Raw genomic sequence first — 25,488 nt, 5'->3', positions numbered from 1 at the left:
GGCCCGAGACACTACAATCTAGTGTCAAAAAGGCACACTACAATCTAGTGTCGAATCGGCCCGAGACACTACAATCTAGTGTCAAAAAGGCACACTACAATCTAGTGTCAAATCGGCCCGAGACACTACAATCTAGTGTCAAAAAGGCCCGAGATACTACAATCTAGTGTGGAATAGGCCTGAGACACTACAATCTAGTGTCAAAAAGGCACACTACAATCTAGTGTCAAATAGGCCCAAGACACTACAATCTAGTGTCAAAAAGGCACACTACAATCTAGTGTCGAATCGGCCCGAGTCACTACAATCTAGTGTCGAAAAGGCCAGAGACACTACAATCTAGTGTCAAAAAGGCCCGAGACACTACAATCTAGTGTCGAATAGGCCCTACAATCTAGTGTCGAATAGGCCTGAGACACTACAATCTAGTGTCAAAAAGGCCCGAGACACTACAATCTAGTGTCGAATAGGCCCTACAATCTAGTGTCGAATAGGCCCGAGACACTACAATCTAGTGTCGAATAGGCCCGAGACACTATAATCTAGTGTCAAATAGGCCCGAGACACTACAATCTAGTGTCAAAAAGGCCTGAGAAACTACAATCTAGTGTCGAATAGTCCCGAGACACTACAATCTAGTGTCAACAAGCATTTTCAGTGAAAAGATATCCCCGCCAACGATGGCTTGTTTGTGCTTGATGGCTTGTTTGTGCTTGAAGGTTAAAAAAAATCTCAGAAAGAATAAGATAAGCACATAGGTTTTACTGAGAAATGGCTGCAAACAATGATTTTTTAATAAATCAAGGGCAATAACTCTAAGGAAAATTGACCAATCCAAAAGAAAAATAGACAGGCATCATCACAGTATGTTGGTTCTTATTTATTCCAAGTGTCATGAAATTCTACCAGCTAGTTGCATAGAAAAGGCTGCAAACATGGATCTTTTAATAAATCAAGGGCAAATAACTCATATAGAAATTACACAATCCAAAATATAAATAAACAGGCATCATTGCAGTATGTTGGTTCATATTTATTTCAAGTTTCAAGAATTTCTACCAACTAGTTACTGAGAAATGGCTGTAAATGAGTTTTTCAAAAAATCAAGGGCAAAAACTCCAATTACAATTGACCAATCAAAAAAAAAAATGAACAGGCATCATCCCAGTATAGTAATTCATATTTATTTTAAGTTTCATGAAATTCTGCCAGCTAGTGACTGAGAAATGGCTGTGAATGTGCATTTTTCAAAAAATCAAGGGCAATAACTCCAAGGACAATTGACCAATCAATTTTTTTTTGGACGGGCATCATTCCAGTATAGTGGTTCATATTTATTTTAAGTTTCATGAAATTATACCGGCTAGTTACTGAGAAAACGCAGGTGATGGACAGACGGACGGACAGAAGGAAGGACGGACGGACAGAAAGACGGACGGACGGACAACGCCATTTCAATATCCCCCTCCCTATTTCATAGGCGGGGGATAAAAAGGCATGAGAAACTCCAATCTAGTGTTCACCAGTGCGTTTGCTAAAGAAAGCACTGGTGAACGAAAGCAAGCCTAAATTTCACATGATTTCTCAAGTGCCATTTCAACAGTTACTAAGATGGCACATTATTTAAATCCAGTTTATAATAAAAAGTAAAAGTAAAAGAAATGCTCTTATATTCATCTCAAATTCTAATTAAAAAGTGTACAAAACTATGATTTTTGAAGGAGTATGTAAACTATCATGAAATCAGAAAAAGTGAATAATGTGAATTGCGGATAAAAAAATCAACATCCTCCTTTTGCAAGAGTTTCATGACATACTTGTAAGCAGCAACAGCTGCAGCCATGGCCAGATTTGCAGATCGATTCTCTTTCCCGCCAAAACTGCCACCTGAACACAGGCAAAAAACCTAATTAACAAATCATATCATATATATCTATATATATTCAGCACCTCAAGCATGTCTAAATATTCACCAGTTCCAACTTTGATCGCCTAGATTTGGATTGCAAAATTACTGTTTTGATAACTATACAAAGTCAATGTTAATGTGAAGACAACCTTATAAGTCATGCTATACGAGGTTTGCAATTAACATGACTGAATGGGTGAGCCTAAATCACCTGGCCCAAATATCATGAAAATACTCAGTCAAACCTCAACCTTATCCTCAACTGGTTTTTTTCCACATTACAGTGGGACATTATTGAAATATAGTTAATTCTAATGTTTAACTTTTTAAAAGCACATACTCTTGTGCATTATATTGATTAACATTATTTCACAAAATTCTAAAGATAAATATCTCTGCAAAAACGTACTTAAGTAAAACACAAACAATAAATTGGACTCCCAGTACAATTTTTGCTCTTAATTTTTTTTTATGAAGTATTGACCAAATATTTTTATCAACATAATATATGAGGGAATGTGATTATAAAAAGGGTAACAGATAAACAATTTTGGGTCATTTAATGCTGTAATGAGATCAAATGAGTTGAAACTGAGATTGAGATTTGATTTAAGTATTTTTATGATATTGTGGCCTGGTCACTTGTCAGAGGTTGTTTGTCCAAGTCATCTGATGGTCAAGGTAATCCATTGAATTATACAACCATGTGTTATTATTTATTGACCAAATATAATTTAATAACAACCAATGTCATGTTAGTTGTTGACAAACTAAGAGCTTTACATCTTTCAAATATATTTAAAAATAAGGTGATTTTGCCATTACCGAGTCTCCTGGCCGTGCAGTGGATCTTGTGCATGGGTATGCCCAGGGCAGTACACACACTCTCCTGAAGTATAACATTGAAATTGGAATTGGAATACACTTTCAGAGAAAAATGTTATTTAGTCGTCACACAATCAGTCTTTATTCCATGCCTTTTAAAGTGATCTATTGAAAAGTAAGAGTGGTTTATATCCTGATAAACTCAGCATTCAAAATAATGGACTTATCGAGTTATAATTTCCCTCTGTCACTCATCCTATCCTGTTTCACCATGAACATTTTTTTTTCACTGTTTCACTCATCTAATCCTGTTCCACTGTAAAATCCCCAAACATATTTGTGCATTGTGCTGAGGAGAAAAATGAATGAAGCATTAATGCTCAAGCTTTTATTAGCAATCCCACGAACAGCATTTTGAAAAATTAGCAAAATCGTGGCCTGGCAAGCATGTAAATTACAAATCAATTCTCATATCTAAATGTTTCTCAGTCTGTATTAATGGTTTTTAAGTTCAAATAAAGTATTTCAGGTGAACACTGTCATCAGCATTCAAAGTCTGTGAAAAAGAACAGCCGGTATTTGAAATGTAGTTAACCATTGGTAAAATGACATCATGGTTATCCAATCAGAGAAAATGAAACGAACGTCATAATTGTAACCGGGTATACAATATGTATATAGCAGCACTTATACTATCTCGCTTTCTTTTTTAGGGACTTGGGAGGGTGTCTGTCTGCAGAGTGAGAGGTCGTGGGTTTAAACTCAGTAATTCATGCAGTTTGTTACATAATACTCAAAACTTCATGCAAAATTACTACCGGGGTATTATTTTTTCTCGATATAAAAGACCGAGTCAATGTAAGGTGAAAAAAAAAATACCTGTGTTTCCGGTAACATGGCGAAAAAAAATAGGGTCAGTCGGTCGGGATTTTTATTTTTTTTTATTTTCGATTTCATGTATTATTCTTTTGCATCGGATCAATTATGTTTTATCTAAGCTTTTCATAATTCACAAAAAGTCAGAAGAAAACAGCTTTGTTTAATGTCTGAAATCATTTTCTTACCTTCGACTACCGTATTTTCCCGCCTATTTTGCCCATGAAATCTGGTGTTTCTTGTATACAATACTCGTTTATAAAAAGCGATCGGTTTTTAGAACAAATCCATCACTTCAATTTCTACCAATCTGTGATAATGTTCTAGCCAAACAGTCAATTATCAACTAAATTTGTTAAAGCTGCATTTTCACAGATTTACCCTTTTTACAACTTGTTTATTTTTTGTCTTGGAAAGAGCAATTTTTTGCGTAAACTTCTTCAAAAAAAATCAGATCGTAGTTTTTCAAATTTCCGTTCGAAAATTAATGTGTTATGGCTTAAACGGTTACTAACAGTTTAAGAAAAATGCATAAAACATCAATTTTTGAACATACATATAAAACACTACGATCTGATTTTTTGTCAGCAATTTTATATCATTGGTTTGAAGAAGTTTACGCAATCTGTGAGAGTGCAGCTTTAATTTGCTTGAAGAAAATCACCGATTTTTACGTCGACTGTGAGCTCTCTAATGTGGAGGTAGGTTTATAATAGAACAAGTAAACGCGGATATGGATTTATTTAACGTATCTTATTTTCGTACAATCAAAGTTTAATTCATTATTAATTTGTAGTGAATTCAAACATTTCGGTCATTGTTTTAAGATTCTCAAACGACGATTACCGGTATATATCATTTCTTTTTCGATCGTATGGTATTTTCTAACCAGCCTAGACGAAATCCTGGCAATAACATGGGATCATACGGTATCCGGCAGACCGATTTAAATACAAACCATAGTCGAGCGCCTTTGATCTAAACACCGCTTGTGCTCTGACGTCACAAATTGAACCGTTTGATCTGCAGCCAACACATTCCAATAAATGTGTTGTTAACTTTCGCAGGTGTTTGTTTTTATTTCAGTTGATGGGAGTTAAATTAGGCGAAATAAATAACCATTGATAATTGAGGATAAATTAAAATTATGATTAATGAAATGTGTATTAGAACCTGGCAGTTAGCTTGCATGAATTCGCAAAGCCTAATCGTAAGAAGTCTGCATGATATATGCAAAGCCTTATTGTGAGAAAAAAGTAAGTTTTGTTTTGAACATGTGGATAAATAACACCACTAACTATATTCTAAATATTCATTATAAAGGCAGCAAAATGTGTCTCCTATGATCAACCACATGTTTGGACCATAAACAAGCGTTTGCCAATTAGAAGATATCGGACAAGGTTCAGCAAACTCCGCCATTTTGTTTTCCCGTTGACAAAGCGTCTCGGTAATACATATCAGGAATGAAAGCTTATTCCCCGGGAACAGAGAAACAACGAAAATAACAATGATGAAAAAATAGGGCGGTCAGGTTACCGGAAACACTCGTTTTTGATTTTTTGCCTAAGTATATTCTTAACAAGAGGCCCAAAAGGGCCTTTGCTCTACTGGCATGGCTTTTGTGGTCATCTCAATCCAGAGCATGTATGTATGGGTAAAATGCAACAGACATATAGTTTATGTTTTGTGTTTGGGTTACCTGAAAACGTAGCACGTTCAACATCTGAGCCCAGAAAGTATTGTAAGCAGATTAGTTGCATGAACTATTTTAATATGTGGCAAGTAAAAGTCATCTGACAAAAAAAAAATGCTTTCAAAACTGTACTTATAGTAAAAATTTCTGTAGTTTTAAAAGTTAAAAAAAGTTGGTCAAAAGGTCAAAGTCAAGGGCATCCTAGGACAACATTGATCAATTTGAACAAACATTCACAATCAATTGTGCTGAGATGGATGCACGAACTCACAAAAAGATTTTCAGACCTTTCCAGATTTATGTTTACCAAACTTGTGAACCCTGGGTGTGGCCAGTAATGACACCAGGTGCATAACTTAAACATTCACAACAAATTTTGTTAAAATGAATGCACAAACAACAGAACTTAAAGCAAACAAATGGCCTTTGGGCTTTCAACAAGAACAAGGCAGAGTAATTCACAAAATCAACTGCAGAAGCAAAAAGCAAATGGTCTCTCAAAATCCTAGACTTGCAAATTGTCTCCCTTAACTCTAGACTTGAATTTACATGTACATGTAAACTTGGCTAAAAATAGAATTCGCTCATGCAGACCTGGCTAAAAATAGAAAGCATTTCATTAAAACTTTCATGGCCCATAATCTAGGCATTCATGGGCGGATCTGGCTGGTTTTCATAAGGAACTGAGCTCTAATGGATATCTAGATACTGTACAAGTTTCATTGAGATACAATCAAAACTGAAGACTGTATCGTGTTCACAACCAATTGTTTACACAATAGCTTTTTATACTATCAAGGGCCATAATCTAGGCATGCATGAGCAGATCTCGCTGGTTTTCGAAAGGAACCCAGCTCTAATGTATATCTAGATACTGTACAAGTTTCATCGAGATACAATCAAAACTGAAGACTGTATCGTGTTCACAAGCAATTGTTTACAGACGCACGAACGCACAGATGCACATACAACGTACACATTACCATCGCATAAGCTCTTCTGGCCTTTGGCCAGTAGAGATAAAAACGAAAGAAAACCTACCAGTATAATAGCTTACCATTAGGAGACTCTGACTTCCATCTCGTTTTTCATTCAGAGTTGTCACTTTTAAATTCATGCATGTTACTGACTATGTTAAGACAGCCCACCTGCATTAATGCCAGGTTCTGGGTCTGGACGTAGATTTCCATCTCATTCTGTTCTACACGAGGCACGGCAAGCGCCACCTGGGGCTCCATATAGAAATGCTCCTGCTGGCCTGTCTCATATTCACCTTGGGGTCAAAAGAATAATAATAAGAATGATGTACTTTAAAACACAAACACTGCAAGCAAATGTAAATGATCATGGAAGGAACAAGTTTTGGCCATGGGCTAAAGTCAAATAGTTTTGACATTTATACGACAAACCATGCAATAAGTGTATATTAATACACATGTATGCATTTTCTCTGGCAACATATGTACTAAGTTTCATGTGATTATCTTGAAAGGTCTTCTAGGGACACTTAGTCACCATTGACACAAAGGCTATCACAGCCTGGTTAAATAAGTTTGGTGTATTTTTTTGGTTTGTTCAATCCAAGTCACTACTTTTTTCCATATAAGATTCAAAGTAAAAGTGTTCCTTGTGACTTGGGGCCTAAATATTGTCATTTTGGGAGATAAATAAATATATTAAGTTAGATATTTTTATGATTTTTTTTTTATTTTGCATTTCCCTAATGCAGGTTAGATATTTTGACTAAAGCATACGATATAAGCACGCTTCCTTTTACAGGAACTTTGAATATATCTATCAGGGGTTGACAATAAATACTTTTTCCATGGATCCTGAAGGGACACCACCTGTCGAAATCAAGTGTCCCTTCCTGATGTCAGGACTCCATAGAAAGTTGTCAGTTTGTCTTTGTTTTCTTCTTACTTAAATGTGTAAGTATGGGCTTTTATAGCAGGATTCACATGGGCTATAGTGTAGAAGATCTGTGAAAATCTTCAGGTAAGTATTTCAAGTGTCTTTTACAAAGCATTAAAAGCTCACAAAACACGTTTTAGTCGACTTAAAATCTGAAGTATAAAGAATTAACTAAAGAATGACTAGAATGTGAACTTCAACTAGAAAAACTTGAAACCGGAAGTTGACAGGCCAAGACAACAGTGTGAACTATATTACCTCCTGTGCTAAATAATCTGAAAATAAAACCATTTTCTTGATTGTGCTACATTTATGTATACCTTTATGATTGAGAATGTTACTTTAGATTGGTTGTCTGGTTAGCGCAGTGGTTAGCCCACTCGCTTCTCACCTAGGCGACCCGGGTTCGATTCCCGGCCTCGGCGCATGTGAGTTTGGTTTGTGGTCACCAAGCCCGACAAGTGGGTTTCCTCTGGGTTCTCCGGTTTCCCCCACAACACAAGACCACACTCTCGCGTAAAATCGTGCCAACGAGAGTGATTAATATAATGTTGTAATAACTTGTTTCACAATCGTTGTAAAATAAATATGTTTAAACTAAACTTTAGATCATTATTTAGTTTAAGTCTGAGTTATAAAAATAATTCATTGTTGCTAAATTGAAATCAGGCCAATATAATTATGTAATCAGGGAATATCTGAGAGATTAATTAAACTTCTGGCCTTATGCAAATAGATTCTTTGAAAAACAACGATAGTGCTTTACTTCAAAGTGAGTAAATTTTCACAGGAGAAATATAACATATTACCTTTTTATTGTTTAAATCAGTTGGACTTGGACTGAATTAAGGAAATGTATGGTTGGCATTATTTATGCTTGAATTAGCTAGAAATGGCTCTTTCTTCGATCTGAAGATTGCCATTCTAAATTGAAATATGTAAGGAAGAAAAAATTAGTATAATATAACCTTGTGATTTAATTTCTGCTTCAGCTTAACATTAATTGTGGGTAACTATCCACCATAACTCTCTGCAAGAAAATTATGATGTCCAAACCAGGTACCTAACTTAAGAGGTTCTGATGTCCCTCCATGAAACTTGGTTCTTGGGGTCCTGGGAAATGATTAGTGTTGAATGCCGTCTATAACACTTATTACATTTATTTACCTTATGATGAAAAGGTTTATACCCTTTAAACTTACTGTTGTGGAAGATTTTCTGCTAGTTCTTAGTTCTTCTACGTCTCTGTATAAACACATGACCTGTAAGTAATGACTAACCAGATATGATCTTGTCCGACTCCGCAAATCCTTTCTCTACATCGCCGTCATGTAGGTACTGCATGTCCCTGTAGAATGACTTAGCCTCTATGGCATCCTGAAGCAATTGAATATTAACATTTCTACAAATATGGTGCCTTTGTCATATAATATACAAATATTTTATATATTTATTTTATATTTTAGTATAATATACACGATAACAAATTCCAGTTGGAGTAAGTATAACGATAAATATCTTTTAAATTTGACTCCATGTTTTCTTTTTCTTATGTAAAACAATTTAACTATTTTTCTAAAATTAAGTTTTCATAAATTAAAAATGCCTAACCTTTTAAAAATTAATTTTGTTATCTTAACCACAGCCTTTGATTTAACTTAATACTAAGAATATGCATGTAATTCAAATCAAAACAAGATCTCAAATTCCATAAAAAATATTCAAATTTACCTTTATGGTAAGAATAGGTTTCAGTTCTTCGTACTGTATCTTCACCAGGAAGCTTGCTTTCCTGGCAATTTCTCTGGTATCAGCAAGGATGGCTCCGATTGGCTGTCCCACACATTCAACCTACCAATCAGAATTTACACTTAGTCTATGTTTGGCTATCCAATACAATCCACTGATAACATTTCACATCACATTTCAGTTTAAAAGATTTCTGTGTTTGATTCCCTGGTTTGACAGGACTCCAAAGTTAGAACTTTTTCCAAGGTCACAAATAAAAAAAAATTGTTTGTAATACTTCATATTATTACAATACAGCTAAATAATAACACATGCAGTGGTCAAAATTAGCACAATTCACAAGTCAAATGCTTTCCGAGCTTGCTGAAATTCTTGATTTGAAAAAGCAGAGCTTGGTAAAATTCTTGATTTAAAATAGCGGAGCTTGCTGAAAATCTTAATTAAGAAATAGCAGAGCTTGCTGAAAATCTTAATTAAGAAATAGCAGAGCTTGCTGAAAATCTTAAGTAAGAAATAGCAGAGCTTGCTGAAAATCTAAATTTGGCAAAGCAGAGCTTGCTGAAATTCTTGATTTGAAATGGCAGAGCTTTCTGAAATTCTTGATTTGAAATAGCAGAGCTTACAGCAATTCTTGATTTGAAATAGCAGAGCTTACTGAAATTCTTGATTTGAAATAGCAGAGCTTACTGAAATTCTTGATTTGAAATAGTGGAGCTTACTGAAAATCTTGATTTGAAATAGCAGAGCTTGCTGAAAATCTTGATTTGAAATAGCAGAGCTTGCTGAAATTCTTGATTTGAAATAGCGGAGCTTACTGCAATTCTTGATTTGAAAAAGCAGAGCTTGCTGAAAATCTTGATTTGAAATAGCAGAGCTTGCTGAAATTCTTGATTTGAAATAGCGGAGCTTACTGCAATTCTTGATTTGAAAAAGCAGAGCTTGGTAAAATTCTTAATTCGATATAGCAGAGCTTGCTGAAAATCTTAATTTGAAAAAGCAGAGCTTGCTGAAATTCTTAATTTGAAAACGCAGAGCTTGGTAAATTCCTTATTTGATATAGCAGAGCATGGTAAAATTCTTAATTTGAAATTTTTTTTGCTGAAATTCTTGATTTGAAAAAGCAGAGCTTGGTAAAGTTCTTAATTTGAAATAGCAGAGCTTGCTGAAATTTGATATGCCAAGTACATGTGTAAAAATATGGACTTACATTATTCATTCAAAAGTCTTATTTTTATGACTGCACAATCATTGTCATGTACTAAAATCTTCAATTTTAAAACATGTTCACCTTTTCAGAAGCAAAAAGTGGCTCATCCTTTTCTATACAACCATATTTATTTTTTCCCGGCACATCCCTGTGGTCGATGTAGTAGCGGACACCGGGCATGTCCAGTGCGGCACTTGGGTCAACACTAAGGATCCTGGCATGGGCTTTCCTACTTAAAACGAAGCTTAGGAACAGCTCACCTAGATAAAAATCATTTTAGTGTAAGCTTTATTTCAAAATAATCCCAATGATTGAGTATATTTGTTGAATTTTAGACAGTGTCAAATCAATATTTCTTGAAAAGCAAGTACTATACGTTGGCCTAGTCTTATGCCAGAATAGGGGTGTACACAGAGAGGTCCTGGCAAGCGCTTTCATACTTACTATATTATAAATCATTCTGAATTCAAAAGCAATGCAGTCATTTCAACAGATTCACATCTTACTTATAGCATTGTTCAGTATTGTAAAATAATGAATTATTTCCCAAAACTACATGGAAACAGAAAACCTATTCATCAATGGAAAGGGCCTCTCCTGAGACCATGTTTTGGACAAAGGCTTTTATAAAAAATCAATCTGGCTTTGAATGGGCTCAGAGTTGTATAAATATTTATGCATAAACTACCCACCATCAAAAATCCTTGGCATATCACCAATGAAATGGTCCTCTCCAATGACAATGTCCTCAAATGATATAATGGGCGAAAGTCTTCCAATAAAGCCATTAAAAGTAAAAATGACCCACTGATCATGTAGAGAGCCTCCCTGCTAACTATAATGATTTACACGACAGAATGTGCAAAGGCTTCCTAAGAGTCATACTGCATTTTGTGTGGGTTAAGAATAATAAAAATATTTTCATATGAATTTCAAAACCTACGCACCATCCATCCTGGGCATATCATCAATGAAGAGGGCCTCTCCACTGACGATGGCCTCAGACGACACATTGGGCACAGGTTTCCCTACAGAGTCATTCTGGGTCTGTCCTGGTTCCGTGCAGGGGTCGTAATATTGACTCGATTCACAAGGACCATCAGTCAGGCACTCTATCTTTAGAATGGGCTTATCAGTTAAATTCTAAAAGATAGAAGATAAATGTATGTTTAACAATGCAATTAATACAAGAAAATATCCCTTAATCAAACATGTTTCTCCCAAAAGGAACACGCAAATAAAACGACCACAAAAATGCAAAACTTGTCAAACAAGTTAGCAATACTACACACATGACAAAGGGATTATGTTTCAGTGAACAAGAGGTTTGAAGTTCTACATGTTGTTTTTTTTACAATTCAATGCATGTCCCGAACTATGGACAATTTTAATTTACCCAGTCAGCAACAGTTTTGTTGAAAAACTTGAAGAACATCGCCGTGGTAACTCCTAGTTTGTATGTGTCCGGCTGGCCGTCTGTCTTGAGAGATGTGTTTAAACAGGAAATCACATCTTGCAGGAGGCTGCTGTCAAACTTCCTGATTGGCGGAGGAAATGTGAGCATTTTATTACCAGGTATCCATTTATTTGAATGCTTCTGTTTTTGCAAACTCTCACATTTCAATGTCTTCTTACAAATATAAGTGAAACAAATTCATTACAAACTGTTATATGTTCTGTGAAAATAATAAGAAGTTTACCTACATTGTAAATCTAAGAGTTTCAAACCATTTAATACTTTGGTTTCTAGCCTTTATTTCTCAACCAGTCTCCAGTCCCTTATAACACCTATGAGGAGCCTGATTTGTTGTGGTATATTTTGTTTAAATTAATATTCACATTTTGATGAATTCTAAGACTTTTTAAGGAACTTATTTTTGATATTTTTTACCTCATTAAATTAACCTAAAGTAAACTGGCCTTTTACAATCAGACAATAAGGCTTGATACGCTTATAAGTTTTTCAACAAATTGTTGGCCTGGATTACCTGCCCTTGGCAACTTTTGCAGCCTCTGTTGCTAACCAGGGCCCATCAGAAAGACCACCAAAGCACAGTCTGAAATAAAATTATTTAAGTAGCTATCTTTATAAAGCAACAAAGTGAAAAAAAATGTGAGAATTTATAAAAAATAAAAAAATATTCAATCAAAACAACTTTTCATCAAATCTATTTATAATAAATTATTTTCAGCCCTTGCCAATTTTCATATTTTTGGTTTACAAACATTGTCTTTTTTCTTTCAATTCAACTTTAAAAAAATTGCAAAATGTTCACCAAATTATTTATAGAAAATTAAACCTCAAATGCTTGATTAATACAGAACTAATCTGTACCATATTATCTAACACTGAAATATAGAGGCATGTTGATTTCAGAATCAAGTACTAGTTATCAGTCAGACTATGTTTGCAAGAGAAGAATCAACCCATTTTGGGTTAAAGGCTTCTTGACCTCAAAATCAATAGGGGACCCCTATTAGGGGTCATCTAGTATGAAGTTATAGATTATAAAAAGGGTTTACATTCAATGAGATCACCCTTAATTTAAGCCATGGATCAGCCATACCTGAGGGAGGACACAACATGTTGGGAGTCAAGAGTCAGTTTCACCCCACAGTTCACAGTCGCCAGGGAAAATGTCCGCCGCGTGGACTCCTTCAGAAATGCTGTGGCACACTTCTGAAGTTTGAAATGCACTTAACAATCAGTTTTCATGGGATGTATAAAAAATATTTTCCATAAAATTAATGCATTATTTAAAGTAATCAAAAGTTTATTACTCAAAATTTCGGTTTGTTATACAAGTGTATTTATTCACTTCAAAAGTATAGTTTGAGAGTGAGGGTAAGAGTAGTCCAGGGGTATAGGCATCAGCCTCTCATATTTGTTTAAACAAAAAGAAGAAAAAATTCAAACATTGGCCCCTTGTTCAGAACTTTAAAAAAGTTAACAGTATTGTTAACATCGTTTTTCAATTTCAAATTGTTACTGTTTAACCATTTAGCGCATGTATACGAGTTTGGCCGACATTGCACATTAGCGCATACTATACGCATTTTGCCGCCCCTATCGATTACTTGATGTAAACGCATCGCCCGCATTACAGAAGGGACATTTTAATATTTCAATTTTGCATCTTTCTTTTTGAAAACAATATACCGGATATTTACAAAAAAGCTAAGCATTATGGGTATTGAATTTCTCTAAGATTTGGAAATATCGTCTCATAAAACTAGAAAGTAATTCATACTGCCAATCACAGGTGTGATATTCCATTGTGACGTAAGAGCACGAGGCCGATAATGGAAAACCCCCAAATTCATTGATGTGTAAACCACCAAATACATTATGTCAGATCACTTCACCATTAGAATAAAAAAAAAATTATAATAATTTTAAGATTAAATTATGATTTAAAACAATAGAAATAATATGTAGCTGAGAATAATAACTCCAATATTTCATCATTGACACCATTAATTAGTTAATTTAATTACCTGAAAAAAATATATTCACATAAAAAAGATTTGGCCACATATATTGGGAGTAAAATTGATCTAAAGGTCATACTGCTGTATAAATGTACACTTTTTCAATACTTGCTAATATGCTAAAGAGTTGATCTATATCTATAAGTACATCATCAAATATTTCACGTTAACAATGATCTCATTAATCACATTTTTAACTTCTACAAAATTCTGAACAATCAGCCCAATGTAATATATTTTGAGTAGTGTCACGAAATCCACTATGCCATGTCTAGCTATGTTCATTTCATAAAAGCTGCAAAATTAAAAAAAAATACTCTGAAATGAAGGCTATGACAGTACCTGGCTTGGTAGAGGTATGGTGATAGTCTGCAGAATTTCCCCGTCTCTGAGCGATAGAACATCTAGTGGTGTTGTCCTCTCTCCTGACGCTGACAAACAAAATAAGGAAAAAAACATGATCAATAGAATACACATCTAAGATATTTGTTAAATAGAATACAAAGCAGATACATCTTAGATGGAATACACAGAAGATATTTGGTAAATGAATACACAGGAGATACATCAAGATACTTGTAAATAGAATAAACAGAATTCTTTTAAATAGAAAACCCAAAAAGAAACATAAAAAATAGATACAAAATACACTAAAATTAGAATATAATGAAAAGAAAACACACGATAAATACAGAGAAGGGAATACGAATAACAGAAGATAGACTCCTGTTATAAGGAATTAAGAGTTTGATAAATTGTAACTGTGCCATAGCTAGCTGATATTATTTCTTTATGTTGTTTCTGCAATTATTGTTAAAACTTAAGCAGCTAAAACCTAATAAAAAGTGAGGGGTTTAAAGATAACCTACATGAAACAACAAGAGTAGAAGCGTCTAAAGCAACAAACAGGGTCTGTACGTCAGAGTTGTTACGCTGGCATAGGATACTGCCACCAACAGTCTGAAAGTAGGCGAAAATGTTTTAAATACTTAAATAGAGAAGATAAAAATTACAGACAAAATATAGGACTTTGTATTTGTATGAATGACACTTTCAATAATTCAAAACTTAATATCTACAGCCACATTTTAAGGCTATTCAAAGCAGGCTCTGTATTCAATATAATCTGTATCTTAAAAAAGCCTCAATGATTCTGCTCTGAGCAATGGTCAATGATTCTGCTCTGAGCAATGGTCAGTGATTCTGCTCTGAGCAATGGTCAGTGATTCTGCTCTGAGCAATGGTCAATGATTTTGCTCTGAGCAATGGTCAGTGATTCTGCTCTGAGCAATGGTCAATGATTCTGCTCTGAGCAATGGTCAATGATTCTGCTCTGAGCAATGGTCAATGATTCTGCTCTGAGCAATTGACAATGATTCTGCTCTGAGCAATGGTCAGTGATTCTGCTCTGAGCAATGGTCAATGATTCTGCTCTGAGCAATGGTCAGTGATTCTGCTCTGAGCAATGGTCAATGATTCTGCTCTGAGCAATGGTCAGTGATTCTGCTCTGAGCAATGGTCAATGATTCTGCTCTGAGCAATGGTCAATGATTCTGCTCTGAGCAATGGTAAATGATTCTGCTCTGAGCAATCGACAATGATTCTGCTCTGAGCAATGGTCAATGATTCTGCTCTGAGCAATGGTCAATGATTCTGCTCTGAGCAATGGTCAATGATTCTGCTCTGAGCAATGGTCAATGATTCTGCTCTGAGCAATGGTCAATTACCATGATGCGAATGGAAGCTTAGTTTTGCCAACTCAGTTGCCTGAAGTTGTTTGAGATAACTAAAACATGCAGGGCAGGATAATGGTTCTTAGGTAGTGGACTTCCTCTTACTGCCATTTATCTACACTTCAATTTACATTTTATTCCATTTGGTATTTTTCAAGATATGGCCTGGACAAGTAGCCATTTTTTGAAAAAAATCAGGTAAAGGGGAGATTACACTAAAAACTTAACTTAAAAATATGCAGGGCAGGATTATGGTTCTTGTGATAGGAAAAAAATATTTATGAATTGAAGCGAAATTAAAGCAATCTATGGTTTAACACCTACAGCTACATTCCTGATCTGATCTGCACCATATCTGCCCACCATTTCTTGTATACAAGACAGAAACTGTTTCTTCTCTTCTGTAACGAAAGAAAAAACATAACATGAACAAAAATTTTTTTTGGAAAATCTCCTTGGAACCTTACAAGTATACATTTCTTGGAATCCAAGTAACACTTGTAAGTTACATAAGAATCTAACAATTGTAAATATCACTGGAATCTAACAGTTGTAAATATCATTGGAATCAAAAAATTGTAAATTTCATTGGAATCTAACAATTGGAAATTTCATTGGATTCTAACAATTGGAAATTTCATTGGATTCTAACAATTGGAAATTCCCCATTGGATTCTAACAAATGGAAAGTCCATTGGATTCTAACAATTGGAAATTTCGATGATATCAAACAATTATGAAAAATCATCAATTTTTAAACATAAATTTGAATCTATTAAGACATTTGGATATTTTCCTTTAAAGTCCATGGTTAGCCCACTGCAATCTCATTAAGATGACTCAGTTTGATTACCATTCATAGAGTATAAGTACATGGAGCTTGCACAAGAATCTTATATCATACAAATATTAGGGTCATTCAATCTGATAATTTTGCTTCACTACCATAAGTTAAAATTATGCATGTATGCATGTATTTCCTACAATCAAAACGCATCTAGACCAACATCCCGGAAAGAGAGGATCCAGGACTCTGTGACCTCCCATTTCAGACATTGAGTAATTGAGAGAGTGAAAGCTATTATGATAGAATCAATATGAGAAACATTAATGTGGCAAACAATACGGGGAGAATTGATCACAAGTTCTCCCCAGTGCTGATATCGTAACAGCATCGTTCTCCTCAGTTCTACCATTGTAACAGCAGCCCAAAACTCTAGTCACTTGCGGTTTGAACATGAAAACCTTCCCCCTTACAGTAACATAAATGTCCTAAAAAATATTGATATAACTAACTCTTTTTTATTAACTCGCCATGTCCCAATTTTCCACTGTCGATATAACCAAATCGAGGCGATGTGAGTAACGTCACTTTGAAATTTAGTAAACAAATTCTTTGTTTTCCATTTTATTTTTCTGAAGAGACAAATTCGGCCTGAAATTGACTTGAAAAAAATTGTTAGTAGCCTAATACCATATATCTATTAGACCCAGGCTTTTTTCATGGGATTCCTAGGGGAAAACAGTGTGTCCTATACACGGTCATTTACATAACGTATTTCCAATAATCAAACCTCATTCAGACAAACTTACCGGTGAGACTTGATCCTAAGCTCCGTAGGTAACTTTCGAGTTCAGACAATGTCACAGCAGCCCCGATCTCCAACCCCGTGTCTGTACACTTGAGAACCTTCAACTCCGGGACATTCATACCATACAGAAGTGCTTGAGAGTCATTGTATTTTCCTTGCTTGATCCATAGAGCTAGGGGGAGATAATTCAAAATTTACTAAACATACTAGGGCCATCTTATCAACAATCATATCATACGCTCCATTTTTCAAATTGATATTTCTGAGTAGTTATTATATTTATTTGGAAACTAGGAGCTTAATGAGTTAGTTAAGCAGACATATGAACTCTACCGGTGGTAGAAAAAATCTACCGCTTGTTAGACCCTCCTACCACTCAACGGCTGTCCTGACAAAATCAACTGCTTTGGTTTAGATCTACCGCTTTTAAGACCCTTCTACCTCCTTACCGCTGTTCTGACAAAATCTACCGCTTTGATTTAAATCTTCTGCTTTTTAGACCTGTTTGGGCAAAGTTTATTGGATTTTACATGTAAAATTTTCAATTTCATTTGTGACACTCAAAGAATATTGAACTGAATTTTTTGATCTTACTACTTTTTTTGTAAGCTCATTGATAAGATGACCTGAGTAGTATGCTTAGATTTTAATGACTTATGAAATGATACGACAAAGCAGGATCAAGGTTTGAAACAAGAGCTCTTCAGAGTCACAGTAAACGCTCGTCTGTTATTTTTAATTTGAACAAGGGACATTACTTGACAATTATTAAAGCCGACAAATGTTATGGGCCTTTCTGTACATGTGTGTATGGTCTCTGGCAGCATGATTAAAAAGTCTCATATGTATATCTAGACCCTTTTCTCAGCTATGGTCAAGGTTAAACTTTGTGCACTTCATTGCCGACCATGACTCCAAGGCTATCACAATACCCCAACTTTTTTTCTTTAAAGAACAGACAAGCTAAAAATGAGAAAAATTGAGTACAGTAGAAACTCGCTATGTCAACTCTTTTGTCTCGATGTTACGGTTATGTCAAACCTTTTTCGAATATTTTGGGTTTAATAAGACATGTTTTGTATTTAAGTTATATCCATTGTTCGTTATCTCGAAGGTTTTCCCAAGGTCCCAACAATAAAGACCGAGCAAGTTTTGACTGTAACATTGAAATCACTATCTTAAGTAACTAAACACTGGAAAGAAATTGTCCATTCGCCTTGAACCAGAAAATTCAACTGAATATGAATGATCACAATGTTATAGTATGATGTATTGTAAAGTCACATTGCATGTCTATGGAATGCATTGAACATTATAATTTCTGTACTAGGGTATATAAAGGTATTAATTTAGACAGCACAGCCAGATTCTTTTAATAGTTTTAGACTGGGTGAAGTGTTATGACCTAAGAGCACCAGAAGAGCTCCAAATCAGACTCCTATTCTTAAGTGGCACAAATAGTCTGTCCTTCAAAATAACATTTCTCACAGACTGTACCATGTGAAACAACTGATTTCTGCAAGTTTGTCTGTTAGTTTACCTGCAGTAGTGTTTCCCATAATAACAGGGGCCTGCAGGTGCTGGTTCTTCAACTCTATCATCTCTCCCAGCGTGACTGGGGCATGCCACACCCACTTTGACCCCGGAAAGGTCACACTGCCCTCGAGCCCCATGGAGGTGAGCAGTTGGGGTGGGAAGATGGGGACCTGGGTCTTATCTAGACCTGTGGCAGGCTGGGTGCCTTCAACTTGTGTCTAGAGAGGAGAAATTAGATACAATAAAACATGTTTTGGACAACATGTTGAGTTGATTTTATTTGTTGTGACTATATTTAAAACTTAAAAATTATCTTAGGGTATGGTTTCAATCTGACTGGGAATTGCCGTCACTATAACTGACTTCCTTTTTGGCATTTAATTACATTTTCAGTTGTTATTGGAGACAAGGCTGGGTCAAGCCATAATGCAGTCAATCGGCGGGTACAGATCTTTATAAACTCATTCATTTAAACTTTAAGGGGACAAAAATAGGGACAGTCCTGTTAAAGCCTGGAGTGGGCAGAGGAAAGTAAAGACTTATTTGTTGAAGATATTTACAATCACAACAACAGCAATTTTTCAATTTGATTTCAGCAGAAATTTTCTGACTTTATTCAACCTACGTTCAGTATATCATATTAAAACATTTTGGTTGAAATATTTAGACAGTTCTTGACATAATTTATTTTTTGCAAGAAGATAAGCCCACTGCACGTTTATATTTGTTTTTAAAACTGTACACATGGTCCAAATTTTATTGCTGTAGCTTCAAATATAAGAAACAATTTTTTAAGCAAAGTGAAGGCCTTTGTTGTACCATTTTCCCTGTAAAGAACTTGCAAGATTTTTGAGTTATGGCCAACGACATCAAAGCTACGACAATATCTCAACTGCTATCTCCAAAACAAGACATTGTAGAAATGACTTACAGTTGCATCAGATTTCTTGTTTTTGCAACAATCTTCCCCCATTCCACAAACTTCCTGTAAAAAAGTGAACTTTCAGATTAATGTCTATTTAAAGTTTTAATTATGAACTAAGAACTGATCATTAAGTATCATCTATATTTGTTATCCTCTTTTTAAAAAAGTCAACCACTTATGCCACAACTAACAATGACTCATGACTTGAACCGTGCAAAGTTTTAAACGAAAATACCTCCAGATGGATCAACCAATCAGAGCAAAAGTTATATTTATTTCAACCAGAGTAAAAATTATGAAAGTATTAATCAGCAGTAAATAAATAATTATTTTATGATTAAATACAGCATATTTCCTGTCTTGAGCAATTTCCAGCCATTAAAGATTTTGATCAAACACACTGGCAACATATATTAAAGGCACAATCAAAGATGACAATCACACTGGTTAAGGTTATGAATGTTTTTCCCACTTTGATCTTTTTACGATCGTATAAAACATGTTTCTTCAAACTACCTGTGTAAATGGGGCTAAAGCATCCAATATGGGTCTGTAACCTGTACATCTACACAAGTTACCTGAAAACAAAGGAAGATCATATCATCACATGACGTTCCCTGTTTTGAGTTTTGAGAGTAATACAACCAGAACATTATTTCCTCTTATTACACTTTTAAGTGTAATATAACTTGACATTGACATCATTTCATCCTACTTATTTAACGTTAATTACTTTTACTGAAAAATGAATAAAATCTTCAATAAAGGTGACAACATTCTATGAACCTTGTTTACTTTCCTTTTTTTGTATTCAATGGCAACTCTTCAAAGATCCTACATTCACAACTAACACACATAAAATTGTATGCGTGATCAATTCAGAAACCTAAACTCAACTCAACCTTCTGGATGCATGCAAGTTGGGTTTGTTGTCACCAAGCCGGACAAGTGGGTTATCCCCAGGTTCTCCGGTTTCCACCTCAACACAAGACCACATTCTCGTGCAACATTGTACAAATGAGCGTGACTTATTATAAGTTACCGGTAATATAACTTTCTTCAAAATCATTGTAAAATATATAAAGTTAAACTAACTCAACTTTTTCTTCAATTTTTAGTTCAATTCTCAAAGTTCTCTCAAACATATAGCAAACTACTGAAACTATGGCACTAAGATCATTTCAGCTGGAGTACTTGGAGAAAGCCAACTATTCAATTGTCCAGCTTGGTGACCACTAGTGAAACATACATAGACCAATATACAACCAGGTAGAACTCGTTGAGAAGAGAGTGATGTTCACCACTGTGCTTAGAGGAACAACGACAAAGTAATCGTTATGTTTTGAATAAATTCTGTAAATTCCTACCATAGATAAATATAACTATTAGAATGATTGGGAAACACAAAGTAACAATACTCCACCCACCTTCCAACGCCCTCTCAACATCCTCCCGTGATGGACATGGGTTGTTTCTGAGCAAACAGAACGCTGACATAACAAATCCAGGCGTGCAAAACCCGCACTGTAGACCATGTGACTCTATCAAGCGTTTCTGAAATAGAGATAACCTGAATATATATTTCATATGTATTATAATTTATCTTAACAATATACATTAACAATTCGGAGGGTAACTTGTTATTGAATAATAACTGTATTCTGTAGAGTAAACTTGACCTTGACCTTGATTTCAACATGAATAGAATACAAGTTCTGCATAAAAGATTCTCTCGATGTACCGTAGTTTATATTTTTGCAAATAAATTTTGGTAATTTAAAGGTGACCTTTGACTCATTTGTATGATCTTGAAATGACAAGGAACAAAAATTCACCATCCTAAGTGGTGAATATTTTCAACTCGTTCTGACTGTATAATACATGTACCTGTATATCATGTAGGCCCGTATTTGGGGTCCCCACCCCCTCGACTGTGGTAACAGCTAGTCCCTGGACCCCGCACAAGGGAAACAGGCATGCATTTACGGTGTAGTGTCTATAATTCAAGCTAAGGAAACATTACCGTTTGATGGCATACGTCTTTCACAGTACCATTGTCATTAAATTAAATACATGGTCATTCCAAACAATTATCATAGCAGAGTTTCAAAATATAATGCACTAAACACATAACACTTTTTTTTATTTCAATTTGTTAGAAAAGTCATTTAAAGCTGCATTCACAGTTTATCATATTTACGTTAGAAAATTGATGTTTTATGACTAAAAGGGTTACTAACGCTTTAAGAAAAAGGATATTTTCGGAAGTTTACCAAAATATTGATCTCTCTGATCTAATGTGATGATCTGATATGACTAAATTGAAAGCATAATGCCCAAATCAGCTGAGTCTGAGACAAAAAAAAGAAAAGTGTCAAAACTGACAATCCTTGAGGGTGCAGCTTAAATGTAGGGCAAGATGCAACCACAATATTTTCCATACTAAGTAACATACCACAGGAAAGCGCATAATACTCTTTCAACTTATTTACATGAGTAATTTGTGCAGACAAATGTTTTCTCTTGAAGAGAAAACATTTGTCTGCACGAATTACTTATGTAAATAAGTTGAAAGAGTATTATGACTTCAAACATGTAAGTATTCAATTTTATCCACACATATATATACAAGAAGATCAAATCAGGATGCTTTCTTATGGCCTCTCAAAACATACTTCAAACATACCAATGAAATTGACTTCAGCTATCAGCTTAGAATTCTCAGCTTATTCTAAACTGCTGTCTTCACAGCCTCATTTTACACCATATTGCCATTCATTTACTTATATTTGCCTTAGATATGTTTTCTATGATGAATGATTGACATTCATTTTGCATTACTGCTCAGAGGTATGATGTCATTGTTTATTTCATTGCTGTAATCTGACAGGACAAGCACATACCGTAGTCATTTGGCCACTTTTCAAATATTGGCCGGCTATTCCGCAAGAGTTAATGGGCAGATAATTGATATGTCCCTTATTTAAACTGGAGTCATTTTGCACCTGTACAATTAAAACTGACACAGAAAAACGGAAAGGATTTAATAATATTTTCATGCGTTAATGCAGAAAAACATGCTAGAGTGCTATTGTGAAAATTTCCAAATAAGTGCTGACATGATTCATGCACTTGAAAAATGAATTCAAGTGTTCATACTGCATGGGCGCACAAGAATATTAATTTTAAACCCTTAAAATCATCAAATATATGAAGGATACACCACATCCCTTGTCCCTGGCTGTCTCCGTGACAACATGACCGTACATGAACCACACCCTCCATGACCACACCCTTCCTTGGTCCCCGGCAACAGCACTGACTGGGGTCAAGGTCAAATGACAATAGCTATTGGAGACAGTGTGATAGAATATATCCCTGGTGTTTAATTCATGGGGAAATGCTCATTAGCATTTTCTCAGTAAGGAAGTGTATTGTTAGGAGATAGCATCAATACTCCTTGTCACTCTCTCAAAGATGAATACAGTGAGATTGTTAGGACATCTGAAGATATTCAAAATAAAAAAATAAAAATTCAACATCAAATGTTTTTATGTGTTTTTGAAATCTAAAACTGAATTTCAGTTAAAATAATACTATGCTTTTTAACAAGGAGTTTACTAGTTGAGAGTTGTTGCGTTACAGGGAAACACAGCAATGTCTAAAAGATAAGTTAAAGTAATCCCTATATATCATTCTGTCTCACAGTCATTCTTCGAAGGTGACACAAGAATGCAGGCCTTTTTCTGCACATTTAATGGTCATTAAATCTGAACCATTCCCAATGCAAAATATTTTTTCCCAATTTCAAGCAAAAAGTCCCAAATGAGTAACATCGCTGTCACCAAAAGCCTTGCTTCACAACTGCCCCTTGGTGGTGGTTTTAGCGCCAGAACAATTCATTAGGAACAATTATTCATTTACAATGATAAATGCACTGATCAGTGCTTTTGGGTGACATTCTTAGTTATATACACTAATTTTACAGAGAAGTGTTGCCCAAAATGAAGGTTTTGTTGATTATTTTTATTTCCAATATTGCTAATAATTACATAACTTAAAATAATATATATATAATTTTTGCAAGTACTTTATCCCAAATTTATAAAAAAAGGCCTGAAATTTCTTCTCCAATCTGTAAATTTTACGACGCAATATTTCCCACTTTGTCTAGAGTCTTTTTCCCAATATGATCAGAAAAAGCCCTGGAATGTATCTTCTATAAGTGGAAAAAGGATATGTTTTCTTCTCAAGTACTGCAGTAGATTGGCTTCAGTGTCCGGGTCCTTTTCTATTATCTGAAAGCATAACCATTGTTAAAAAAATAAATAATGCATACAGAGCTCTATCTTTGCAGTCACAAAATGCAAGTTAAAATTGGAAAATGTGTGTTGATATTTGGGGTGCTTGCAACATTTTGTGTGTGCAGAATACTCGACAATAGAGCAACTTTCAATTTCTGTTTGTATGCTTTTGTTCCCCTACTTGCGTTTTTCTGTTAACAAGCACTAAATTATGTCCTCACAAGCATATAATGTTTTTCACAATTAAAGCGGGCTATAACTTAAATCTTGGCCGCAATTCACCATAAATCCAGCGCACCTGTTAGACTTGTATTTCAATGTTCAACTCTTAAAGCTGCACTCTCACAGATTGAACGTTTTGACAACTTTTTTTTTTTGTCTTTGAACGAGCAATTTTTTTGCGAAAACCCATGGAAACCAGTTATATAAGACTTCTGACAAAAAATAGATCGCAGATTTTCATATTTAAGTTCAAAAACTGATGTTTTATGCATTTTTTCTTCAACCGCTAGTAACGGTTAGTAACGGTTTAAGCCATAAAACATTAATTTTCGAAAGGTGCTATCTGACATTTTATCTTACTATCAATTACATTTAGTTGGCAGATCAGGTACAAGTTTTCAGATTTTTTTTGCTTCAGAAAGACACACTTAATATATTTCTGTAAAATATCTATATAACAAGTCCAAATAATTGTACGTTGACAGATTTTTTATGACTTTTGATACGGCAAATCCTTAGGGATTAGAAGAATCCCGCATAACATGTCTATGATTTTACACTAAGGGTAATGCACCAGTCAATTGTAACCACAGACCACCCTGGTCCGGAGGTATACAGGGGTTGGTCAGGGAAATGGGCCTTGTTTTTACCTTTCAGGTGGCCCCACAGTGCCGAGTGAATGCGGTCATTTTGTCTTTGTGCAAAATAGAGAGGGAAATGGGCCTTTTCTAAGGTCCAGTGGGTGCGGGGGCATTTGGCGGGGATTTTACCATCGGTTCATCTCCACAGGCCGGGGATTTTAGCGGGGGTTGCCTGGACCGAAAGTCAAAGTCCCCGCTGTTCCCTGGACCTGGAGGAGCCATGGTTACAATTGACTGGTGCATAAGAACCAGCCAAAATGATCAGCTCGGTGTCTAGAGCAACATGCTAGTCAGCGGTCGTGGGCTCAAACCCCATACCGTATGCATTTTCCTCCCAGGTTTACTTAATCCATACAAAAAAGCGCACGTTTAAATCGGAATCAAACAATTAAATTTGTTTGGCCTTATTACATGACCGGTAATTGAAAATTAACATACAGTACGTGTACATACCTTCTTTCCATTTACAAAGAAAACTAGCGAATCTGTCTTTGTCATCTTCTAATTTTTATGTTTCAACGATCTTCCAAATATATGTTTTCATCTAATGCATTAACATCAATGGTTTATTCCGCTTAAGTGAAGAAATCTTTGCAAGAAAAAAAATATGGATTCCAAAATGAATGCAACCTATCTATCAACTTTCGTAGGAACTCGGCTAACGAGACTCGGCATTTTCCGTAATCAAAATGAAAAAAGGGTTAACAACCACTAAATTAATCAGTCTTTGTCGTCTGCACCTTTTCTGTGAAAAGTAAAAGAAAATATTGTTATATAAAAATTATATTATAACCTTTTACAAAAAAAATGGGATTGCTGCACGAGAAAATAAAACCCTAACAATTTATAACTGAATGGGCGATAATT

The 25,488-nt window shown here is 35.0% G+C and overlaps 1 pseudogene; it reads right to left on the bottom strand.

Annotated features, from left to right (window-relative positions):
• The window catches only part of LOC128235864 (xanthine dehydrogenase/oxidase-like), a 45,337-nt pseudogene extending 20,075 nt beyond the window's left edge, over nt 1-25,262 (bottom strand).
• Nucleotides 25,263-25,488: the final 226 nt, after the last annotated feature.

Source organism: Mya arenaria, chromosome 5, assembly GCF_026914265.1.
Source record: "Mya arenaria isolate MELC-2E11 chromosome 5, ASM2691426v1".
Classification (NCBI taxonomy): domain Eukaryota; kingdom Metazoa; phylum Mollusca; class Bivalvia; order Myida; family Myidae; genus Mya; species Mya arenaria.
This window is presented reverse-complemented; position numbering and strand designations above follow the sequence as displayed.